The sequence below is a fragment of the Quercus lobata genome, chromosome 8 (assembly GCF_001633185.2).
Source record: "Quercus lobata isolate SW786 chromosome 8, ValleyOak3.0 Primary Assembly, whole genome shotgun sequence".
In the NCBI taxonomy this organism is placed as follows: Eukaryota; Viridiplantae; Streptophyta; class Magnoliopsida; order Fagales; family Fagaceae; genus Quercus; species Quercus lobata.
This window is the reverse complement of record NC_044911.1, coordinates 48,710,965-48,734,594: the sequence shown is the minus strand read 5'-3', so window position 1 is coordinate 48,734,594 and position 23,630 is coordinate 48,710,965. Positions and strand designations below refer to the sequence as shown.

The 23,630-nt window shown below is 36.2% G+C and overlaps 1 pseudogene; it reads left to right on the top strand.

The window, feature by feature from the left end:
• The first annotated feature begins 1,503 nt into the window (after positions 1–1,503).
• On the top strand, positions 1,504–22,666 carry LOC115957002 (annotated as a pseudogene).
• The last annotated feature ends 964 nt before the right edge of the window (positions 22,667–23,630 follow it).

Sequence of the window (23,630 nt, the reverse complement as noted above, 5' to 3'; positions counted from 1 at the left end):
CAGCTTGCTTGAGTTTGATTTATAATCAAGTGAAATGATAAACTGTTGAAATTACTATACTCTATTGTTCATTGGCATTGTTGATTAGGTATTGCATTACTAATCGTCGTTTCTCCATGTGCAAATTAAAGGATACGTCCATTTGTTGAGGCGACACCCAATGGGCACGGAGGACTATAAGGACATTACTGATGTGCTGAAGGTAGTGCAGGAGATTGATCGTGTACAACCTCCTATCCCTGAGGTCCTGAATGAGGAGGCAACTACTCTTGTGGCAGCGTCTACTCAGAGGCCAAGCACTATTGAAAGGCCAAGCATGAGCACAGCTTCTGCCGGACGTGGCTCTCGTTCGCCTGTTGCTACCCATCGGGTTGTCCTTACCCCCGATCCCTCTCCATCCACCCCACATCCATCTCCTAGCCCCACCATCCCTTCACCTACCCCACATCCATGTCCTGGGTTTGACATCCCTCCACCACCCCACAGTCATTTCTTGAGCTTTCACCCATTCCATCCTTTGACCTGGGTATTGATCCAACCCCTCTTGATATGTACACGGAGCCACCCTCCCATAGTACGTCTACTAGCCCTTCTTCGGGCTTCGACCCACCCCATGTTCAGACTAAGCAAGCTGTTGAGTTACCTGCAGAGCCAGAAGGTCGGCTGAAACGCATATCAAGGGAACCTCCTTGTGGGATAAGGGGGCACAAACATGGACATAAAGCTGGGCACAAGGCATTTGACGATGGACATGCAAGACCTCCTCCTCCGCATGGTAAACATTATACGAGACAGCGTAAGATTCAAAAAAGGTAACTCAAATGATACCTTATTCCTTTGTAAGAGTGAAGTGGAGGGTGAGGTTGTGGGTTTAACATCCACTGGTTGCATGGTTGCATGAATAACTTACCAATAATAATAAAAAAAAATTCTAGTGAAACAACATACAAAGCTTGATGTTCTAAAACCTTATGTATTTCTATTGGAAATATGAACTTTTTTAGATAGTTATGTTTTTCTATTTAATTTGGTATACACGAGCAATGGAGAGGAAAGGCCCTGATATGCGTGTGTCAACTCTGTTAGTTAAAGTCAATGGCTTCTTTATAAAAACACTAATGTGATCCCTTTGGTTATTCTTGATGAAAATCATATATGGTCTTGTGTAGTGGATTGTCATTCCTTTTTTCATATTTCAATCTGGTGTTGAATACTTCATGATATTTTTTTTGTTTTCAATATGGTTTTAACGTACATTATTGGAACTAGGTGAATGATACAGTTGGGACATTAGTTGGAGGTAGATATTCCAACATGGATGTTGTTGCTGCTGTTATCTTGGTCAGTATTATTGAATTGATTAATTGCCTTTTTTTCCCCAGTAGCTTCCTTCCTTTGATCTTATGTTCTGTTTTAGTACCTCCTTTGGTGTTTTGATTGAGTTCCTTTATCTAATGTGTTTGAGATTACTAAGACAATAATGTTCATTGTTTTCAGCTTTTGAGAAGTAGATGGCATCAACTTTCACAGCCATGTCTTCAGTTGGCTCCTCTCCCAAGATTTGTGCCATGGCAAAGGAATTGCGTTTCAACAAGGATGGCTTAGCTATTATGAAGCTACAAGTGAGTCTTTGATTAGATGATGTTGGGTGTTAATTTATTGCGGTGGAGTTTTGATTATGGTTATTTCTTTTTTCTAGTTTCTAATCAATTGCTTGGTTTGTTTCAGACTGGTGTGAACAAGCTTGCGGATTTAGTTGGGGTTGCTCTTGGTCCAAAAGGCAGGAATGTTGTTCTAGAAAGCAAGTATGGCTCTCCAAAAATTGTTAATGATGGTGTTACTCTTGCAAAAGAGGTTAGTTTCTATTCATTGTTTACAATGCCAAGGTTGTTTATTGATCTTCAAAAAAGTTGTTGTCTTCATTAGTTGGAATGTTTTGGTGTTAGATGCTTAGATTTCCATTATTGATGAAACTAAGGATCAAATGAACTTGATTTGCCTAGAAAAATTATGATGAATAAATTCTTATGCAATGCTATTAATCTTTTTACAAATTTCTCCCTTGTATATACTTCTTTGCTCAACCTATTATGAACCAATACCATCTTGTGTGAGATATTGATGGATTTTGGTCTTTCCCCTCTTAAGGTTAAGTTGGAGGACCCAGTTGAGAATATTGGTGCTAAGTTAGTGAGACAAGTGGCTGCCAAGACTAATGATTTGGCTGGTGATGGAACAACAACATTTGTTGTTCTTGCACAAGGTCTTATTTCTGAGGGTGTCAAGGATGAGAGATTGATTCCTCAATTAGGGATGAGGTGGGGCTTACCTTAGACAAAGTTGACAAGGAATTACTTGACATTGCTTCTAAGGTAGGGCTTGCCAAGGATACCACAACAATTGTTGGTGATGGAAGCACACAGGAAGTTGTAAAAAAGAGGGTTGCACAGATTAAAATCTTACTGAGGTATCAATCTCTTATCCTCTTAATCTCTCACATAAACAAGCAGTGTGTGCAGGATTCATTTTGATTGTTTTAGGCCAATTAAATAGACATTCTCATGTAGGCTGCAGAGCAAGATTATGAGAGGGAAAAGCTGAATGAAAGGATTGCAAAATTGTTAGGTGGAGTTGCTGTTATCCAGGTAAGTTCCCAATAGCTGGTTGTAATTATGATGTGTGATTTTTTTTTTTTTGCTGGTTGAGTGAAAATCTGAATTCATTGACTTTCTTCACACAAGGTTGGCGCACAAACTGAGACAGAGCTCAAGGAAAAGAAACTGAGAGTCGAAGATGCTCTTAATGCAACAAAGGTAATATATTGTTACAATTGTAAAGTACACCTGCACAAATAGGTTTTATGTTGATGGTAAGTCTTTATCAGTATACAATTTCAATGAGTTTCAGGCTGCTATTGAGGAAATTATTGTAGTTGGAGGTGGATGCACCTTGCATAGACTTGCATCAAAGGTGAATGCCATCGGGGACAACCTTGACAATGATGAAGAAAATATAAGCTATTTACTGAAGGCTCAAGTCTTGGCATTGTTGAAGTCACTTCTAAGCAATAGAAGTACTAAGCTTGGTTGAAATCCTTCCAATTTGTAGATCTTGTTAAATGCAAAATGAGGCACATGTCCTTTTGATCTTTGAGATAGCTTTTTAGCCTCAAGTTGTTTGGATTAATTGCAGGTTGGAGCAGATATTTTCAAAAGAGCTTTGAGTTACCCTTTGAAATTGATTGCCAAGAATGCTGGTGTTAGTGGAAGTGTGGTTAGCGAGAAGGTATTCTTACTATTCTTGTCATTTTGGTATGTCTTTAGTCTTTTTTATGTTGCATTGCACTGAATGTAGTTTTTTATTTTATTTTTAGGTGCTTTCCAGTGACAACCCTAAATATGGATATAATGCGATCACTGGAAATTTTGAAGATTTAATGGCTGTTGGAGTAATTGGCTCTCCAACTAAGGTGAGTTACAATAATTTTGACATGCTTTTTGTGTTATGTTTTTTTTAAGGTGCTGGTAGTTGAAATTATAAGCAATTCACGATAAAATTCATGCCAGAATCATACAAATGTGTTATGAGCTTGAATCTAGTGATGATGAGGGACTTCCCCCACTTGAAGCCAATACTAACAGAATCAAACCCTTTGAGGCACAATTGGATGTAGAATCAGATTTAGTAAGGTTGAATTTATTCAACCATCTAATTGGCTTTATTCCGTGCCAAATTTGCTTGTAATTCAGCATTTAGTAACCCTGTATTTACGTGGGTTTGATGTAAGGGTAGTGAGTGAGATAGAGTGAAGATTGCTCAAGAGTGTGCAAGAAAACAGAGACTCGCGGGTGACTCGCGGCTGCAAGCTGCCAGACGCAGCACACGTGCCAAGCATGTTGGAAGGTAAACAGTCATGCAAGCTGGAGTACTACAGGACAAAACAGGACAACTGGCCATACGATTATCTCGCGACTGGATCTCGCGACTTAGTCAACCCCCGAGGTCAAGCCATGAGCCACCCCTGTTTTGTTAAACCTGACGTTTCACATTCTTCTCCCACTCCAGTATAAATACCCCTTTTACCCACGATTGAAAGAGAGCTTCCAGAGAGAATTTTGAGAGAGAAACCCTAAAGAAAAACAAGATTGATTCACCTACAATCTATACCTTAGAGTCTCTTCAAATTCCTCATCTCTCTTCCTCTCCATTGGCAAATCCTTGAGAGGCATTATACCAAACCTGGTTCTCACCATCATCATCACTGTGAGACAGTTGTTTGGATTTCTGGGAAGCAGTTAGGAAGGAACCAATCTTCATTGGTTGATGCTACGGTCTAGTAGCGGAATCCGGGAAGCTAGAAAAGAAAAAGGTTCGGCGCAACCTCGTTGGAGCAAGAAGCTTGGAGGGCTTAGGTGCACTGGGTAGATTAGGCTTGGAGGGTCTATTGCTATCCATGTATCCCAACTGTATTTTCTAGTGGATTGTTTACCGCTTGGAGGGCGGTGGAGAGGTTTTACGCTGAGGGCTTTGGTTTTCTCTTCGATAACATATCGCGTGTTGTCTTTGTGTTTGCATCTTCCTTCCTCTCTATCTTTACCTATTTTATTATCTGCTGTGGATTTTATTTTGTGTTGGCTTAGATAGTTTTTAACCAATTTCATATTATAGCATATGTTAAGTTTCCGCACACTAGTTGTTTGACATATTGCTTGAATTGGTTAAGTTGTAATTTGGGGGTCTAAACGTTTAAAGGTGTTTATACACGTTTTTTGAACTTTCAATTGGTATCAGAGCGGGTACACTGCTATTGGTTTCATTACCATTGTGTGATCCTTGACTCCATTTTGAGATGGATAGGTCTCAATCCCTAAATGCACCTCCATATTTTGATGGTAGTAATTATGCTTTTTGGAAGGTTCGCATGAGAGCTTTTCTGTGTTCTATTGATAAATTCGTTTGGGATACTGTTGAGATTGGTTGGACCAGACCTGAGGCAGCCAAATCCACTTGGGATAAGGCAGCACTTGCTGCATCTAATGCTAACAGTAAAGCACTCAATGCTATTTTCTGTGGTGTGTCTCCAGATGAATTTCATAGGATTTCTCACATTACCATTGCCAAAGAAGCATGTGAGATTTTGGAAACCACCTATGAAGGCACTAAGAAAGTGAAAGACACCAAGTTGCAAATGCTGACCACTCGGTTTGAGGAGCTCAAAATGAGTGAGGATGAGTCTTTTGACTCTTTCTATGGGAAGCTAAATGAGGTGGTTGTTAGTAAGTTCAATTTGGGAGAGAAAACGGAGGATTCAAAGATTGTAAGGAAGATCCTTCGATTATTGCCGGAAAGTTTTCGTGCTAAAGTGACAGCAATTGAAGAGAGCAAGGACCTTGATGACATCAAAGTACAGGAGCTGGTTGGTTCTCTGCAGACTTATGAGATGTCGTTGCCCAATCAACGGAAGAGTAAATCTCTTGCTCTAAAGACCATTAATGAGAAGGTGGAAGACCAAGACTCATCGGGAGAAGATGTGGTTGACAAAGATGTTGCATACCTTGTCAAAAATTTCAGAAAGTTCTTGAAATTCAAAAATAATGGCAAATTTGATGATAAAAGAAAATTCCAAAGTTTTGGAAGGGAGAAAAGGGAATTCAAAAAGAAAGATGGAAGAGAATCCCAACCCACATAAGGTGTCACTTGTTTCGAATGTAACGGGCACAGACACTTTAAGAAGGAATGTCCAAATTATTTGAAATCGAAAGGTAAAGTGTATGCCACGACTTTTAGTGACTCGGATTCGTCTGACTTAGAATCAGAAGAAAGTTGTGATGGAGAGGGGAACTATTCAGCCTTTATGACTATCGCTCATGTTGAGTCTTCGGATGAGTTGAATCTGCTTGTACGAGACCTTAGAGAACATAGTGATGATGAATCACTAGGAATTGTTGAAGAATCAGATGCTGAAGAAGATGAAAGCACAGCAAATCTTCAAGAGAATTATAACTCACTCTTGGAGAAGTCGGGTGAGTACACAAGGGTGGCCAAGGCTGCTGTGAGAAAAATGAAAAAGGCTGAGGAGGACTACAAAAGTCTCCTAATCCGATATAGGGAGGCCAAATGTGAGATAGAGACACTGGATGGTGAGTTGTCCGAATCTTACACAAAAGTAAGATTTCTTAAGAATGAGGTTGTGCAAGCAAATGCTAAAGTAGAGAAGGTCACCACCAAGAAGCTAGATGATGTTATCTCATCTCAAAAGAGCTTTTCAGACAAATCCGGATTGGGATATACCGGAAGAAGTAGTTCATCTGGAAATGTTACTAAAGAAGTGAAGTTTGTAAAGGCCAAAGATCCAGTTGTAACTGATCTTACTGGTGAGAAGTTCGAGGTGGAGGAGAAGAAGAATGTGGTGAACCAACGGATGCTGAATCCACGTAATCAATCTGTGGGCAGGTCTGAATCTCGTGCCAAGTCACGCCCACGACCACAAAGAGGTTCTAGAGCAACTTATGTGTGTCATTATTGCGGACTTCAAGGGCATACTCGACCAAATTGCCAAAAGCTGAGAGCAAAGAATAGTGCAACTCCCCAAAGGTCAGGAGGACCTAGAAATGATAGAAGAATTTGGGGAGGTGATCAATCTAGAGATCAGAATGGTGATCCCGGAATGATGAACGTGATGAAGATGATTGGTGCATTCACCAACTGCTTGGAAAGCTTCTCACGAAGGTTTGAAAGCCCTAACTCCCGTACCCAATCCTATAAGGAAATCACCCTAAACGCAAGTGACGTGTGGGTGAAAAAGGGTACTCATGCATAAGCATTACAACATGTCCATGCATTAATACTTCCTATGCTTTGTGACAATGTTTGTTTGTTTTGCTTGCTGTTTTTGCTGTTGGTTGTTTGCTTGTCTACTTGTGCATATTTTTAATTTTGTCTTATCAATCTTTTTGTTTCTTGTGTCAAAAATCCAAAAATCACATAAAAATTAGAAAATCAAAAAGCTTGATTGACTTTGTTGAGTTTTTGTCTCAAAACTTGTTTTGTCTTGTACCTTTATGCTAATGGCTTTGTGCATTTTCGAGCGTTGCTTGTTTTCTTGTGGGAAAAATCTTGAAATCTATGTGATTGTTGTAAATAGATCTTCAAACTTGTCATGAATGATTAGTGAATGGTTTTGTTGATCTTGAGACATGCATAGACTTGTGTCTATATATCTTCCCACTCTTTATTTTTGTTTTGCTAAAAAAAGCTCACCAAATGTAAATCTCCAAATGAAAAGAGATATTGAGCTGCAAAAGCCTGTCGCACATTCTAGTATTTGACTAGGAAAAAGGGTAAGCGACCTTATATTAAAGTGAATGTTTATTCAAAAAGCCAAAGGCTTGTTCATTAAAGTGAAATATCAAATATCACTCTCACAATGAGAGGTGATTGACTCAAAAGATTAAAAAGATCAAATGTTATAATTGAATGTGGAGTCAAATGTAAAGCTCCAAATTATGTTATCAAGTTTTGTGGGAGGTCATATATACATATTTCTATAATTGAGATGGGTCACATGATCTAGTGCTAATTGTGTATGTCTTGGTTGAATTGATCATTGAAACTTCACATTAGACTAAGGACTATCTCATTGTTGATATCAACACACAACACACAAGTTTATGTTCAATAAATGCCATATTCATTTGTGTGATTGTACTTGATGAAATGTGTTTTCACATGTTCAATCTTTGTTAAATCAAGCACAAAAAGATTTTTGAGTGTTTTTAGGTGTTTTTGGAAAGTATTTTGTTTGAAAAATCTGAAAATTTCAAAATTCCAGTTTTACCCTGTTTTGGCGGCTCAATCGCGGGTATGTCAAGTTGCGTGCCTCAGTCGCGTCTTCGCGGGTCATTTTTGGCGGCTTGTTCGCAAGTGGAAGGTCCAGTCGCGAGGGTAACTCAGAGATTTTCGCGGCTCAGCTCGCGACTCACTCGCGGGTAGACCTTCCAGTCGCGAAAAACACTTAGAAGAATTTTTCAAATTATTGTCTTTGAGTGTCTTGGCGGCTTGAACTGGCGACTGTGTGGCGACTTAATCAAGTCGCGAAAAACGCGTGTTTGGCAGAAACAGGAGCAGTTTTTAAATCTTTTTCAGTTTTTCCCTCGAACATTTGTAACTGTTCATCTTCTCTCTAAAATATCTCCTTTCCAAACACTCCATGAATCCATTTTCAAACCTCATTGGTGCTTCATTTCTTATCCAAATCATCAAGAAAAGGTATGGGTTTTTGCTTTCTCAATCTCATTTTCCCTTTTCCTGGATATTTTTGTTACCGTTTGGATTGATATTGTGTTCGAAATACTTCTCTCTTTGTGTAATGGGTATGGCGTGTTTTGTTTACTATTGTTCTCATCTGTTTTCATGTTGAGCGGTCACAATGTGTTTTTCATTATTCTGATATTTGCCTATTGTTGAGTCTGAAAATCTTTTCTTAAATGGGTTTGGTGTTTATTTGACTTGCTCAAATCACTTGCTTAAGTATTGATGTTGGATTTCGGTATTGGTTACTGAGTTTTTATGATAACATAATGTGTGTCTCTCAATCATGTGCTCTAGTTTGGATGATTTGTTACTTCATGTTGAAATTTTTTCCCATGTTCATATCTCTTGTGGAGTGTTTTATGATATCTGCTCTAAATGTTCGAATGCTGTATCTGTTTGCATATCATGGTCATGATAACCTGTCTCATTGACAGTTTTGTTAGTTGTTTTATCTATCTATGCCTTTGTGCACTTTCACCATTTTGCTGCACCTGTCTTTTTGTGCTCCTTTGTATTGTTGGAAGTTTGGTCTGCACTATCTTCAGTTTGTATTTGTGTATTGAAATTTTTCTTGCACTGAATCTTGTTGACATTTATCTTGTGTGGTACTGTTGTTTGGTTCTCTGCTGTGGGCCTGTTCTCTTGCAGATGTCTCGTCGATCTTCCAGGGGGAAAGACATTGTTGCTGACAAACCAGCAACACCAGTTGCTAAAAGGACTCGTCTATCATCTCAGGCATCTTAAGACCCCAATGAGGATAGGTTCAGACTTCCGCTTAACTCACACGCCTACTCAAACGTTTTTGACAAGTCAACTACTATAGTGGAACGGGTGGTAGAGTTTAACACATTAGGGACCACTTTTATCCCTCGAATCTTTGAGAAACGAGATTGGGCAAACTTGTTCGGGAATTTTGATGATCCAATGGATGAGCTGGTCAAAGAATGCTTCTCCAATGCAACTGATCTTGGACCTCAACTCATTTTCTGGGTCAGAGGAACAGAGTTTAGTGTTTCCCCAGATTCCATCGCAGATCTTCTCGGCATCACTAGACCTCAGAATGTAAATATAACTCCATACGATGAACGAACTCCAGAAGTTGGAGAAATTCTACAAATCCTAGGATACGATCATGAAGTATCCAGTGCAGGAACATCCATCAGCATCGCAAAGTTTGCACCAGAGCTGACCACACTGAAGTTGATCATGTTCACCAATCTCTACCCACTGTCCAACACTACATTCATCAATCTTGGGAGAGCTCTATTCCTTTGTGATCTTATTACAAGAGCCCCCATTGATATATGTGCTCACATCTACTACACCTTGAGGAAGACCGCGTGTAGAATTACAGCTCGAGGAATTATTCCATTTTGCAGTCTTATCATGAAGCTCATTCTTCGTGAAGGCATTATTCCTCCTGCAGATGGAAAAATGTTGACCCGTCAGCGTCCCATTTCCATGTTCACTCTTCAAGCTAGCAGAAGTCACTCCTCTAAATCACCAAGGAGTGTTCACATCTCTCCGGTTACTCCATCTGTCCCTGAATCAGAGACACCTGCACATACTACATCTACTTCGCGTGCTGTTCCTGAAGCTTCACCGGCTAGTATTCCGCAAGCACAGACTGCTCCTCATACTGATAGAGTCGGGAGTGTACTTGAGCATATTCAGAAACGTATTGATGAGATTGTGGCACTTCTCTACTCCACAAACAACCATGTCCAAATGCGTCTTGAAACTATGGAGAATCAGCTAGATGATATTCAACGAAAGTTGGACGAGAGCCTTTAGCTATTCGTGCCAAAAAGGGGGAGAGCATTCAGTAAGGGGGAGAAAGTTCAAAGGGAAGTGTGCATAGTGATAGGGGGAGTACACACATACTTTTGTTTTAAGTCTTATCCTCTAAACTTATAGGTTTAGGTTTATATTTGTTGGACTATATATTGTTTATATGGGTTTGATACACTGTGTTTTTGGTGTATAGTTGTTTCTAACTCTTAACCTATACTCTTGGTTTAAACTTTAATATATTTTGATGATGTTATTCAGGATGTTTTGTGTTTTGTACCCATGTGCTTTTGTAAGCTTTTAGGGTCAATGTTTTATGCATAGTTTGTAGGCTTTATGGTATGTACCTTGCTTATTGCAGCCTTTATGCTATGTTGAAATCAGTACTTTAATCTAAATGTCCTGCATTTTGGTTTATGTACTGTCACTCTTGTACCCTTGTAGGATTGTTCCTAGATGCATATACCTTGTGTGTTATGCATTGGTTGAGTGTTGAACATGCAAGTGTCTTGCCTTGTGCTTGTTAACTTGTATGTCCTTGTGTTCATTCCAAGTGTGAATGAGCACTGTGATCACTACCTTGTGGTGTTCACTTGGTTAATCAAGCCATGGTTTGTTTCTTAACTCCATCTTTGCTTGATCACATATTGCCTGTTTCATATGCATTTTATGATTTTCTGCTTACAATGATCATGGTGTATTGCTGTGTTTCAGGAGTATTATGTTCATATGATTCAAGTGCTTCACAGCTTCTAGAGTTAGGTGTGAGTGAGTTTTGTTCAACTGTTCCCAACTCACATGTTAAGTCTAGAGTCTGTTTTAGGGTTTTGTCACGGAATAGCCAAAGGGGGAGATTGTAAGGTTGAAATTTATTCAACCATCTAATTGGCTTTATTCCGTACCAAATTTGCTTGTAATTCAGCATTTAGTAACCCTGTATTAGGTGGGTTGATGTAAGGGTAGTGATGAGATAGAGTGAAAGATTGCTCAAGAGTGTGCAAGTAAACAGAGACTCGCGCTGGGACTCCGGGTGGACTCGCGGCTGCAAGTCGTCAACGCAGCACACGTGCCAAGCATGCTGGAAGGTGAACAGTCATGAAAGCTGGAGCACTACAGGACAAAACAGGAAACTGGCCATACGGTTATCTCGCGACTGGATCGCGCGACTTAGTCAAGACGCGAGGTCAAGCCGCGAGCCACCCCTGTTTTTAAACCTGACGTTTCACATTCCTCTCCACTCCAGTATAAATACCCTTTTACCCACGATTGAAAGAGAGCTTCCAGAGAGAATTTTGAGAGAGAAACCCTAAAGAAAAACCAGATTGTTTCACCCACAATCTCTACCTTAGAGTCTCTTCAAATTCCTCAACTCTCTTCCTCTCCATTGTCAAATCCTTGAGAGGCATTATACCAAACCTGGTTCTCACCATCATCATCACTGTGAGACAGTTGTTTGGATTTCTGGGAAGCAGTTAGGAAGGAACCAATCTTCATTGGTTGATGCTACGGTCTAGTAGCGGAATCCGGGAAGTTAGAAAAGGAAAAAGGTTCGGCGCAACCTCGTTAGAGCAAGAAGCTTGGAGGGCTTAGGTGCACTGGGTAGATAGGCTGGAGGGTCTATTGCTGTCCATGTATCCCAACTGTATTTTCTAGTGGATTGTTTACTGCTTGGAGGGCGGCGGAGAGGTTTTACGCCGAGGGCTTCGGTTTCCTCTTCGATAACACATCGCGTGTTGTCTTTGTGTTTGCATCTTCCTTCCTCTCTATCTTTGCCTTTTTATTATCTGCTGTGGATTTTATTTTGTGTTGGCTTAGATAGTTTTTAACCAATTTCATATTATAGCATATGTTAAGTTTTCGCACACTAGTTGTTTGACATATTGCTTGAATTGGTTAAGTTGTAATTTGGGGGTCTAAACGTTCAAAGGTGTTTATACACGTTTTTTGAACTTTCAGATTCCAATTCAGATACAGATTCATAATCATGCTCATTGATTCAATTGTAACAATTGTACCCATGTCCAATGTGACATAATATCTATTTTAATATATGCTTTGAAGTGCCACTCATTTAATTATGAAACCTCATGAGTTTCTCCATCAGCCCTATCTTGAGAATTTTTTTCGTTGGCTGTAATGTCATAGAATGTGCATTTATTTATTATGGATTTTTGGGTTTATTTGTAGTGTGCGTTTGAATAAGCAGATAATTTTACCGAGTGAAGGAAGAATCCGTAGTTTGGGTTTTGGAAAAATAGGGATTGGGGACTCATGTATTTTTGACAAATCAATCATACTACGTAATTTAAAGTGCGGATTTTTTTTTTTTGAGAAGATGATGATATCTTTTCCGTGCGAAGGCAACGCATCCAAATTCCATTAACAGTAAAACTTTTCCTTTTATGGCCGTTTCCGTTATCAAAATCAAAATGCTCTTTTTAAGGAACAAAGATGCGATTTTTCAAACATTCTTGGCAACAAACTGTGGTGCCACGTGGCAGCCTTTATTTACACGGGGTTTTCTTTAAGATATAATAATAATAGAGTACTAGCCTCTTTGGGTAAGGGTTAATTTAGAGCATTTATTATAATTTGGAATTACTACATTTTCCAATCACAAAAAAAATCTAGGGGTGTGATGAGTGTCATGTGTGGAGAAATAATTTTCCAATCACACCCCTAGATTTTTTTGTGATGAAAAATTATTGTGATTGGAAAATTATTTCTCCACACATGACACTCGTCACACACCTAGGTTTTTTTTTTTTTTTTTTTTTTTTTTTGGTGATTGGAAAATGTAGTAATCCCAAATTATAATAAATGCTCTAAATTAACCCTTACCCAAAAAATAGAAGAGTCTCTGAGCACGCGTGTGAGCGCGTGCTCAGAGGCTAGTATTCCGTAATTATTATCCATTTTTGCCAAATTTTTTTTATGCAGTAATCAATGTGTTATTGATTGGAAGATGATGCAATAATTTAGTATTAACCATTAGGGGGAGGAAAAAAAAGATCATCTAAATAGATCTTATAAATAGTGCATATATTGAAAATGCATAATAAAATTGTAACAATAAGACTACTTACAAAATACATGTGATGACCTTTACAAAAGCAATTATGAAGAAGTTGATGGATCAATGTAGAAAATTGAAATATTTACATCAGGGAAAACTGTAAAATAATGCACTTCATCTGAAACATGGAATAGGTGAATTTATTAATATTGGGTCCGTTTGGATTGAGCTTATTGTTGCTGAAACTGAAAACTGAAAACACTGTAGCAAAATAATTTTTAAATGTGTGAATAGTGTCGCGGGACCCATTTTTAATGAAAAAGTTGTTGAAAAGTGAAATTTATGGGTACATGAACAGTGCACGAATGCACTGTTCATGGAAGACTGAGTCAAATGTTGCGGCTGAATAAAAAAAAAAAAAAAAAAAAAAAAAAAAAAAAAAAAAAAAAGGCAAAACGTGAAAGGTAAAACGCACCGCAACTTTCAGTGCTCTCCAAATGGGCACATTATGACGGCTACGGTGGAGAAGTTGGTGGAGCAATGCTATTTGTTTCACATTCTAATTGCTTTCTAGCAGCATTTGCCATGAACCTATGATACAAAATGTGTTAGTTTGTGTTATTAATAGAGACTTTAAAACGTACATAATAATGATAAGCACAATAAACATCAAGTATAAACTTGTAAAATGAAATATTTGAACTGACCTTGTGATGATATTGCATAGCTCCATGTATGTGAAATGGTCTACTTCAGCTTGGGACTTAAAAATATCATTTAATTACCAAAATTTAAAATAAAAAAAATTTAAAAACTATGTAATTAAGGTTTTTATTTTTTATTTTTATTTATTTTTAAAGTAGACATGGTAATGATTTGTACCTGCTTTATTATTGCATCATCCTTGACTCTCATTTTCTGTTTGTCTTTACTGGTTTTTGTGTTGAAGATTGCATCGTCCTTAGTTTTTTTTCTCTGTATCTTTTTTTGCTCTTTGATGTTGGAAACCACATTGTCCTTAATTTTCATTCTCTGTTTGTCTCTGTTGGCATGAGTGTTAGAGATCACATCGTCCTTCATTTTTCCTTTGTCTTTATTCTTATGGATGTTGGAAACCTCATTGCTCTTGACAGTAATTTGTTGTTTGTCTTTGTTCTTGGAACTTCAAAATGAAGAAAAAAAATGTTTGTATATTAAAATTATCAATTAGTTATTTTCCTATTTTAAAAAATAGCATAACACACCTTTCCAATTCTTGTGACTCTAAAACTCGTTTCACATCTCTCCAAAGCTCTTTCTTGTCAACTTGAACAGTGAATCCCCAACCAGGTGAATAAGTTTGCAATTTTCGAACTTAACCCATACGCAGCACGATATTTTTAATATTAATTTTGATAAAACAATAAAAAGGGATGCTGATTAAAGATATCATTAAAAAGAAATATACATTGTTATCAACGGCCTCCATGTTTGATATTGACTGATCATCCTTCCACTTCTCCCAATGAGCAGTAGGAATAGCATGCACTCCATTATTTAGCATAGTGGACTCAATCCTCACATTTGAGTTGGGCATCCTTCCTATTACCAATTAATTGTATATATAAAAAATTTCAAAGAATGAAATATTAAAACGAAGATAGCATAACCATTAAAATTTGTAAATTATTAAAATAAATCTATATGTAAGATAGTTCTTTTCAATTGTTAATTAATACCTATGATGAAGGGAACAAAACATCTTTATACACAATATTTCTTGTGTGAACACCTTCCTCCTCCGGTATTCTTCCTTTTTGCACTAATAGTTTTGTGGTGGATTGGGAGACTCCCCTTGACAACGCCACATATAATTGGCCATGACTCAAAACATGATCAGGAAGATAAATTCCAACAGTTGGAATTGTCTGACCTTGCGTTTTGTTTATTGTAAGTGCAAAGCTCAAACGTACAGGAAATTGTTGTCTAATCATTACAAATGGCAGGTGTACATTTTCTGTTGTCTTCAAAGGGATTCTTGGCAAAAAAATGCGTGTACCCACATATTGTCCAGTCAAAATTTCAGCGTCAATTATGTTGTTAAAACATCCACGGCATATCAATCTTGTACCATTACATAATCCGACTTTTGGATCTATATTGCGCAACAACATAATTGGAGTACACTTTTTTAGCCTTAATATATGTGGTGGTAAACCCCCTGGAGATATAGAATTTAGGAATTCTTGTTGATATAGATGTTGCGTATCTCCTTCAACCTCATCAAAAGAATGTAACATAAACTCATCTCTTGGAAACTGAGAAATTATCTTTGCATTAAGTTGTTCAACATCATCATTTATAGGTGTTAGCAAAGCCCTATCAACCATATACCTTGCATCATTGACATGTTCTTGCAAATTTGGAAAAACTTGATCAATCAAGTTGTATATAGAATGCTGACCCTCCCATTGCATTGCCATTGAAGGGGGTAGTTTAATCAAATCATCCATTATATGTGGTTCATTCCCATCACCAATGTGTTGTATATACTCAGCAAACTCTTCATCATTGCTAGACCTCATATTCTGCTTCAAATGTAACACTTTGACATCTTTCCATAATGGGGACTTGACTATGCATGCATCAATCATTTCTGCCTTTGTACCCTTTGGAACAACCGGAAGTACTTGACGAAAATCTCCACCCAAAATTAGTACATTACCACCAAAAGGTAAATTTACTTCCATAATATCTCTAAATGTTCTATCTAAAGATTCGAGTGCACGCCGATTTACCGTTGGGGCTTCATCCCAAATTATTATGGTGGCACGTCTAATAAGTTCAGCTAAGTCTGATTGTTTACTTATTGAGCAAGTAGATGAAGCATCTGGAGTTAAAGGAATCTTAAACCTGGAATGCGCTGTTCTTCCACCAAGGAGTAATGTTGCTGCTTTGTCAGATGTAGCTGTGACAATTGCAATGTGATTGGCTTTTCTCAAGGCTGCCAATATTGTGCGATACAAAAATGTTTTCCCAGTTCCCCCTGGCCCATCAATGAAGAATATCATGCTTTTCTTACGATCAATAACTGTCATGATTGTCTCATATGCAACTCTCTGGTCGTTATTCAACTTCTCAATTAAAGTGAATTCTTCATCTACATTAGGAATAGTTAGCTCATCTTGTATGAGTCTTGGTACAGTTGAATCATTGTCACATTTTCCAGTTGAAATCGACAAATCATACTCTGTAATATGCTTTCCATGTTGCAAGAGTAATGTCTCTAAATCATTAAGAAGTTTATTTGTACGATGTGTCTCTGTTGTAATAGATGTTGATGGGTAATCTTCTACCATATATGGATAGAACTCATTTCACAATTCTCTTACTCCAATTGGTAAACAAAATACCAATATTGTTGCAAACAATCTTCTTAAAGCTGCGGCATTCGAATGTCTCTTGCTTCAAGCAGACACTGTCGTATGTTGTTATTATTCTCTAGTAAACCCCTCTGTTCGGCTGCTTGCTTAAAAGTTGGATAGGTTATCCCATTCACAGTCAATAAATCGTCAAATTCTGTTGGCCCCTTGACATGATTAAGAAGAACACGTAGATTGAACTTCTCTCCATCAAATGGTGAAACAATATATATCCTGCCCATTACTTTTTTATGAGATCTTCTTTGTGTCCATGTTTTGTTTTTGTAATCCCAACAATAATGCTCAGGGAACTCTCTATATAGATAATTTCGTGCATCATGATCAATCATATTCATATTAAAAAATTCAGTGAGCATTGTCTTTTTACTTCGCTCCAAAACATTAGCAATTGGTTCATGTGGTCTAAAATGTACTTGTTGTCTATCTGGAAGACGAATTTGCAAACGAAAAACGGCAGGGTACATTCGATACATAGGGAAAGAAAATATCTTCCAACATGCCTCTGGAGCACATACCCATCTTGCATCAATGTACTGTTGGACCTCATCATAATTTGGGCCTGGTCTAACTTCCATAGAGACACGATCTGGGCCTTTATACACATATTTGTATAAGTACTTTACACGCTTGATACTGCAACATATTTCAACATTAATATGACAATTATATTTCAGCACTAACCAAGGATTATATGGAACAACTCAAGTGTTGTCTACCATAATCCTGCAATGATCATTCAATGGCACGGGATTATTATTATAATATCGTTTGTAAACAGGATATGAGTCATTGCCTTGGTAGGTTTCTGGCGAGAAAGGCTTTGGGTATCCTTTTTTACATCGCCCATTTTTCATACATGGTGATCTTGGATTTTGTACTCCGCAAGGACCATGTATCATATGTTTCAGTACAACTTTATGTAACTGAGGTTGTTATTCCTTACACGGTATTTCTGCTTTAACAACTCGATCGTAATCCTTTGGATTATGCAATTTATCATATTCATCGAGAATTATAAGCACGTGTGCATGTGGTAAACCCCTTTTTTGGAACTCAAAGACTTGCACATATACAATAACTCTTCCGAGAACCCCCTTAACCACAATAACATCTTTCAATTCTTCAAATTTCAATTTGAAAACTCTTGCAAGCAAGTCTGGACGATCTTGTGCAGTTTGTGCGGGTAAAAGCTCATTTTGGATTTCTTCCCATCCTGGATTACACGTCGTTGTGATGAATAAATCTGGTTTCCCAAACTTTTGAACCAATGACATTGCATCTTGAAATCGTTGGATCATATCGTGCGGGTTTCCCAAAAATGATGAAGGTAGAATGGTTCTATGTCCAACATTTCCTAAATATAAGATGAAAAAGTTGGGTCATTAATAAATATTGATACCAATTTGCCATTAATAAAATAATGTAAATTTCAAGTGTAAAGTTTACATTACCAGTATCACTCTCTCCTTTATAGAAAACATCTTGTAGGCCTTGGTACAAATCTGCCCTAATAGAATCTTGATTGTGCTCAAACCACCTAAACTTGTGTGTTTCAATTTTTACATAATTATCAACAACATACTGTTGTGAAAGGCGTCCTCCATACCAAATCATTGATAGAGCATCGTCGCGAATCTTGGACATTAGTAAAAATAGATGTAGGTTCAATTATTTTATAGTGTAAGCGGCATTTTGAAGTAAAAAAATTTGAAAATAATAAAACTGTTATCTGAAAGATGTATGCATAATAATCACGACATGACACTTTATTTCTATTAGTGTCACGTGTGTTGATATCCCATCCATATGTTCCAAATGGGAAAAGTACTGGGTACTGCAGTGGATCATAATATCCTGCTGTATCTTGAGCATTGATCAAATTACCACCAAATGTTTGAACCAAAATTTCTCTACCACTTAAATGACTAGTTTCTTCTCCTCCTACAATAATAGCTGCCATTTGGGAAGCGCTGGGAAGGCAATATTGAGGTTGGTTTAAAGGTTGTTCTTTAATCAGGAGTTTACATTGATGTAAATTTGGACTTCAAGATAGTTGATGAAATTAATCCACAAATGGGTTATGCATGTCTAAGATCCTTTGAATAAGTTGCACAATATCTTTATGAGCTTCTACAGATTGAGACATTCTGCGTTGTATTTGAAGATCGGTGTCGTAGATATACAATTGTAGATGCCGTACACTTAGAGGTGTATGTGGTAAAAGACTACCAATTCTATGATAGATGGCACATTGGGCACGAAATGTATATATTCCTCGACTATTCGAGGCCATGCTTTCATCCACGTGCACACCCATTGAGGTAAGTGCAAACATGTTGTTGTAAAACCGTATATATTGCCTGAAATATCTGCCCTGTGGTGTTTGCTCACAAATGAGCTCCCTAAATTCAGGACAAATTGGTACGTTGGGTAAGGATATTTTTTCATCCTTGCAACACATCGAGGATGTCTCTTGATGGAACAAACGGGCATTACAAAAGCAACATGTCTTTGGTTGTGGTAGTTGGTACCTAATGGTCTCTATACCTTCTTTAAAATCCTTTGCACAATTGTATCTGCCTCGCATACAATTTATTATATGTGCAGTACCATCAAACGTGTTGTCAACACCTAATTTTTATTTTGAGGAAAAAATTAGTGATAAAGAGTGTTATGATAGTTGTGAAAGAAAATATTAAACTTGTACCAAATATTATGTTGTGAAATAAGCAAAATATTAATAATGTTTCAAATATGTAGCTTGTTAACAAATAATAAAATTGATAATGATAAACATGTAAATTGAAATTAAAATGGTGACATTGAGTAACAAACCTTGTTCTCTGTAGCCATCCTCGTGATTTTGATAATTTATATTTTCAACTTCTTCATTTCTTTCTACATCTGCAATGTAATTATAGAAAATGCTCAGTTGGTGTTATTATATATAAAAAATAATGATGAAAGCTTTATAGAAGGATATAAACATGAAATTGAGGATAAAAATGGTAACATTGAGTAATGAACCTTGTTCTCTATAGGCATCCCCTTGGTTTTGCTCAACTATATTTTCAACTCCTTCAATTCTTTCTGTAACTGCAATGTATTTATATAAAATGCTCAATTGGTGTAATTATATATAAGAAAATATGGTTAAAGCTTTATCAATATATTATATAAGACTTACCAGTATTAACATTAGAATTTATATGACTTAGTCTAGCCTCAAAGTCATTCGCCATTATAGTTGGATAGATTGAAGGGAGACCTAAATTTAATATTATAAACATTGACTTAGTATCTTTGTATACATTGACATACAACTAACATGCTAGAAACTATGGATTTTCTCAAAATAATAAGATTCCAAGCAATGAAGAATGTTTAAAGAACTTAAACTATAATCTTACCATTGACTTCTTGCATAGCCCTATGCTCAACTGGCATATTGCGTGCCAAGTTATGGATATGGGTAAGCCGATGACTTCGTCCATCCTCGTGATTAGGTGGTATTGGTGATGGGTTTGTTGATGTTGAATTAGAATGTACAACATCTTCTTCATTTAAATTTGTTGGGCCTCCTACTAAAATGTGATCACCACCCAAAGTTTGTTGTCTTTGTCTTGAGTAATTAGCACGACGTCTTGCCAATCGAATATTTCTGCTTTCATTGTCTTCTCGTTGTCTTCTCAAGCGAGCATAATATCTCCATCATTCTCGACGACGTTCTATGCCATCGGTATTCACCATTGATGTATTTTGCGAACTCATTTCTACATAAAATTAAATTAAATTTATAGTGGTCGTTGCGCATACATACACAATAATCAATAGATTTTTCCTTGTCACAAATAGGGTGTTTTAAAACCTCATTAAAGTGAACTAATTTTGAACAAATTAATCACATGTAAGAATTGTAATAATATGTGTAATTGTAATAAATTTTTAGTAAAATAGGAGAAATAAGTTACACTTCTTAAAATTATTAAATTATTATTTTAGGTAGAAGTTTTGAGAACATATTTAAATTTAGGTTATGATTTGTTAGATCAATATGATGAAAATATAATTTAGAAAATGTTTAATTTATTTCACAAAATCATTTATTTATAGTTAAAATTAGATCTAATTTTTCGTACTCATTTCACACACTTTAAAAAAAAAAACCATGCCATTTTGGTTAATTTGGATGAGAAAATAATGTGTCTGTTTGTAACTTTATGTGTCTGTGTATAAGTGTAAGAGAGAGAAGAAGTGGCTTAGTGAGTTTAGAAGTTGAGAGTTGTGGAGGTGATGATTTAAAGGATTTGAATGTATATTTAATTTCTTACTTTACCGGATATAAATATAATATCAAACAAATATGCAAAGAGGCGCCGAAGTTTGAAAAGAAAAATATTGTTGTTTTACGTTAAAACTTTTTTAATCTCTTCTTTACTAAAGTGCCCTTAATTATCCATAAAAAAAAATACCCTTAATTACGTGGGACATACTGATACATTGCTTACGTGTAAGAGTTAATTTAGAGCATTTATTATAATTTTGGATTACTACATTTTCCAATCACAAAAAAAAAAAAAAAAAGCTTAGGGGTGTGATGAAAAATTATTTCATCGCACATAATACTCATCAATAGCCTGCATGTTCAATATTGCTTGATCATGCACTCCATTATTTAAATAGTACATTTTCCATGTAATATTTAAAAAAATTGCACTTTAAATTTAGACCAAAGCATTAAACTCAGTATATTCTCCTCTCTTAATTTAATCATTAATTTACTTTTTGAAGTAAATAATACATTTTTTTATAATGAAAAATAAAATCGTTTTTACTGTTTTCTCTTTTTCGAAAATTCAAAGTATTTAATGAAAAATAATTAATTGGATGTATTAATATATGGATCGGATCTTAGTATATTACTGTGATTTGTGTTTTGATGTGTAGGTGACACATCTTTTGGGGGTGCTTGCTTTTGGTGCGTTTTGCTATCTATTGGGAGTGAGTGAGTAGAATTGTTTTGATTCATAGAAAGTTTTAAATACACCAATTGCTTATGTGATTCTTTTTTTGTTTATATTTCTATGTCAGGACCCCAAGATATTCCCTATGTGTATTGCTTATTCTATGTAATTTTTGTTCCTCTCCGGTGGATATACTATCGGTTCATGAAATGGCATTACTATCTTTTGGTAAGCTTTACAATATTGAGAATTTGTTATATTCCATAATTGCCTGAGATCATTTATTTATTGATTTATAAAGCTTAATTGGTTTTTTAGGTAGTGGGGTATTGAATTCTGATGGCAAATTTGTGTTTTTGGTTATGTTGGTACTAAACATAGGCTCATGTGTATCTCACGTTTTCCTCTTTTTTTTTTTTATTCTTTTTTTTTATTTTAAAATCTCTTCCATATTTTGGAAAAAAAAGACTCCTACAATAAAACTACTACTATAATTTCTCCATCCATATCCTTATATTTAGGCACTAACATATCTGATTTTGAAAGAAAATAAAATGCTAAATTTTAGGGAAATTTAAAAGATTAAGGTGAGGAATTGGTGTGACCCTATCCTTATTTATTTAAAAGTTTATCAAAAAAAGAAAAACTACATGTTTAAATTGAAGCTATTTACTGAAACATTTGCATTCTCTTACTTCAGATGGTTAGATGTTGCCTTGAGCATGCATTCTCAGTAGCAAAAACATTCTTGATGTCAGATTGTGTAGTTGTTGAAATCAAGGAGCTGGAACTAATGCCTACTGGCAACCCCATGGACAACTCAGGTTTGTAGTGCAAAAAATTATAACTCTGCCCTTTGCTTATGTTGTTCAAAAATAGATACTAAACTAAACTACATGCCTTTGTTTTTCTATTTTTATTTTTTATTTATCAGGATATGGCTACTAAGTTTGATTGACAATAGAGCATTTCAAGCGGCTTTGGCTTTGTGAGATGTGAGGGGCAAGTGAGGAGAGGAGTGGAACCAGTGTACGTGCCTTTGTTTTCTATTTTGTTTTTTATCAGGACATGGCTACTAAGGTTGATTGACAATAGAGCATTTCAAGCGGCTTTGGCTTTTTCAGATGTGAGGGGAAAGTGATGAGAGGAGTGGAACCAGTGTAGTCTTATAGTTGTTGACTCCTTTTTTTTATTTATAAAATTTTGTAAATTTAATTATGTTGCAACAAAAGACATAAAAGTGTAGTAAGGTGAGCTTGCAGGAGTATAACATTTTTTCAAGGCTTGAGAGTAATGCCATTAGATAAATAGTGTTTGGGCCCTAAATCCTTTCAACTTGTGTGGACTTTTTATTAATGATTTCTAGCATGATGTTGCTCACTATTCTCCTTTTTGTTCAACATGGGGTCCAATTGTCTTTGCACACTTTCACATCTCTCCTTATGTGTCTTTTCTCATGTGTTGGGGTCTCAGTGTTTCTTTATGTACAATATGTGCCGCTATTCGTAATTGTTATTCTAGTTTCTAAGCTTGTGTGATCTGCCAGGTAATAAATGCATGTCCCAACTGTCTAGGTAGTTTGGTTGGTTTTTTTAAATAAATTATATTTTAAATCCTATGATTTAAGGTGGTTTGGTTTCAAAATAAATCTTACAATCTAAAATTTTTTAAACTAAACTATTTAGTTCTAGAAGTTTCAAATTAAACATTGAAGTTTAAGATCGATAGGTACAAGTTAAATTTTATAGTTTTGTTAGTTTCAAATTGAGTTCAGAAATTGTAAAAAAAATTTTCCAGTGGAACTCGAGTTCCATTATCAACAAAAAAAGATAAACAGTATAAATCTAGTATATAATACGTGAGTTCTATTATTTTAAAAAAAAGCAAAAATAGTGTAAATCGAACATTAGACACTCGATTTCCATTCAGTACTTGAGTTCACTAGTAGTGAGTACGCCAAGCCAAAGAGTTCAAAATTATTTACAGCCAAATGCCATTGGAAAAATTCCCAATGGAAATCAAGTCTTTGAAACTTGATTTACATTGCAGTGGCATTTTGGTAAATAAATCCATTATAAATCAAGCCTTTGAAACTTGATTTATACTGGCAATTATTTACCATCA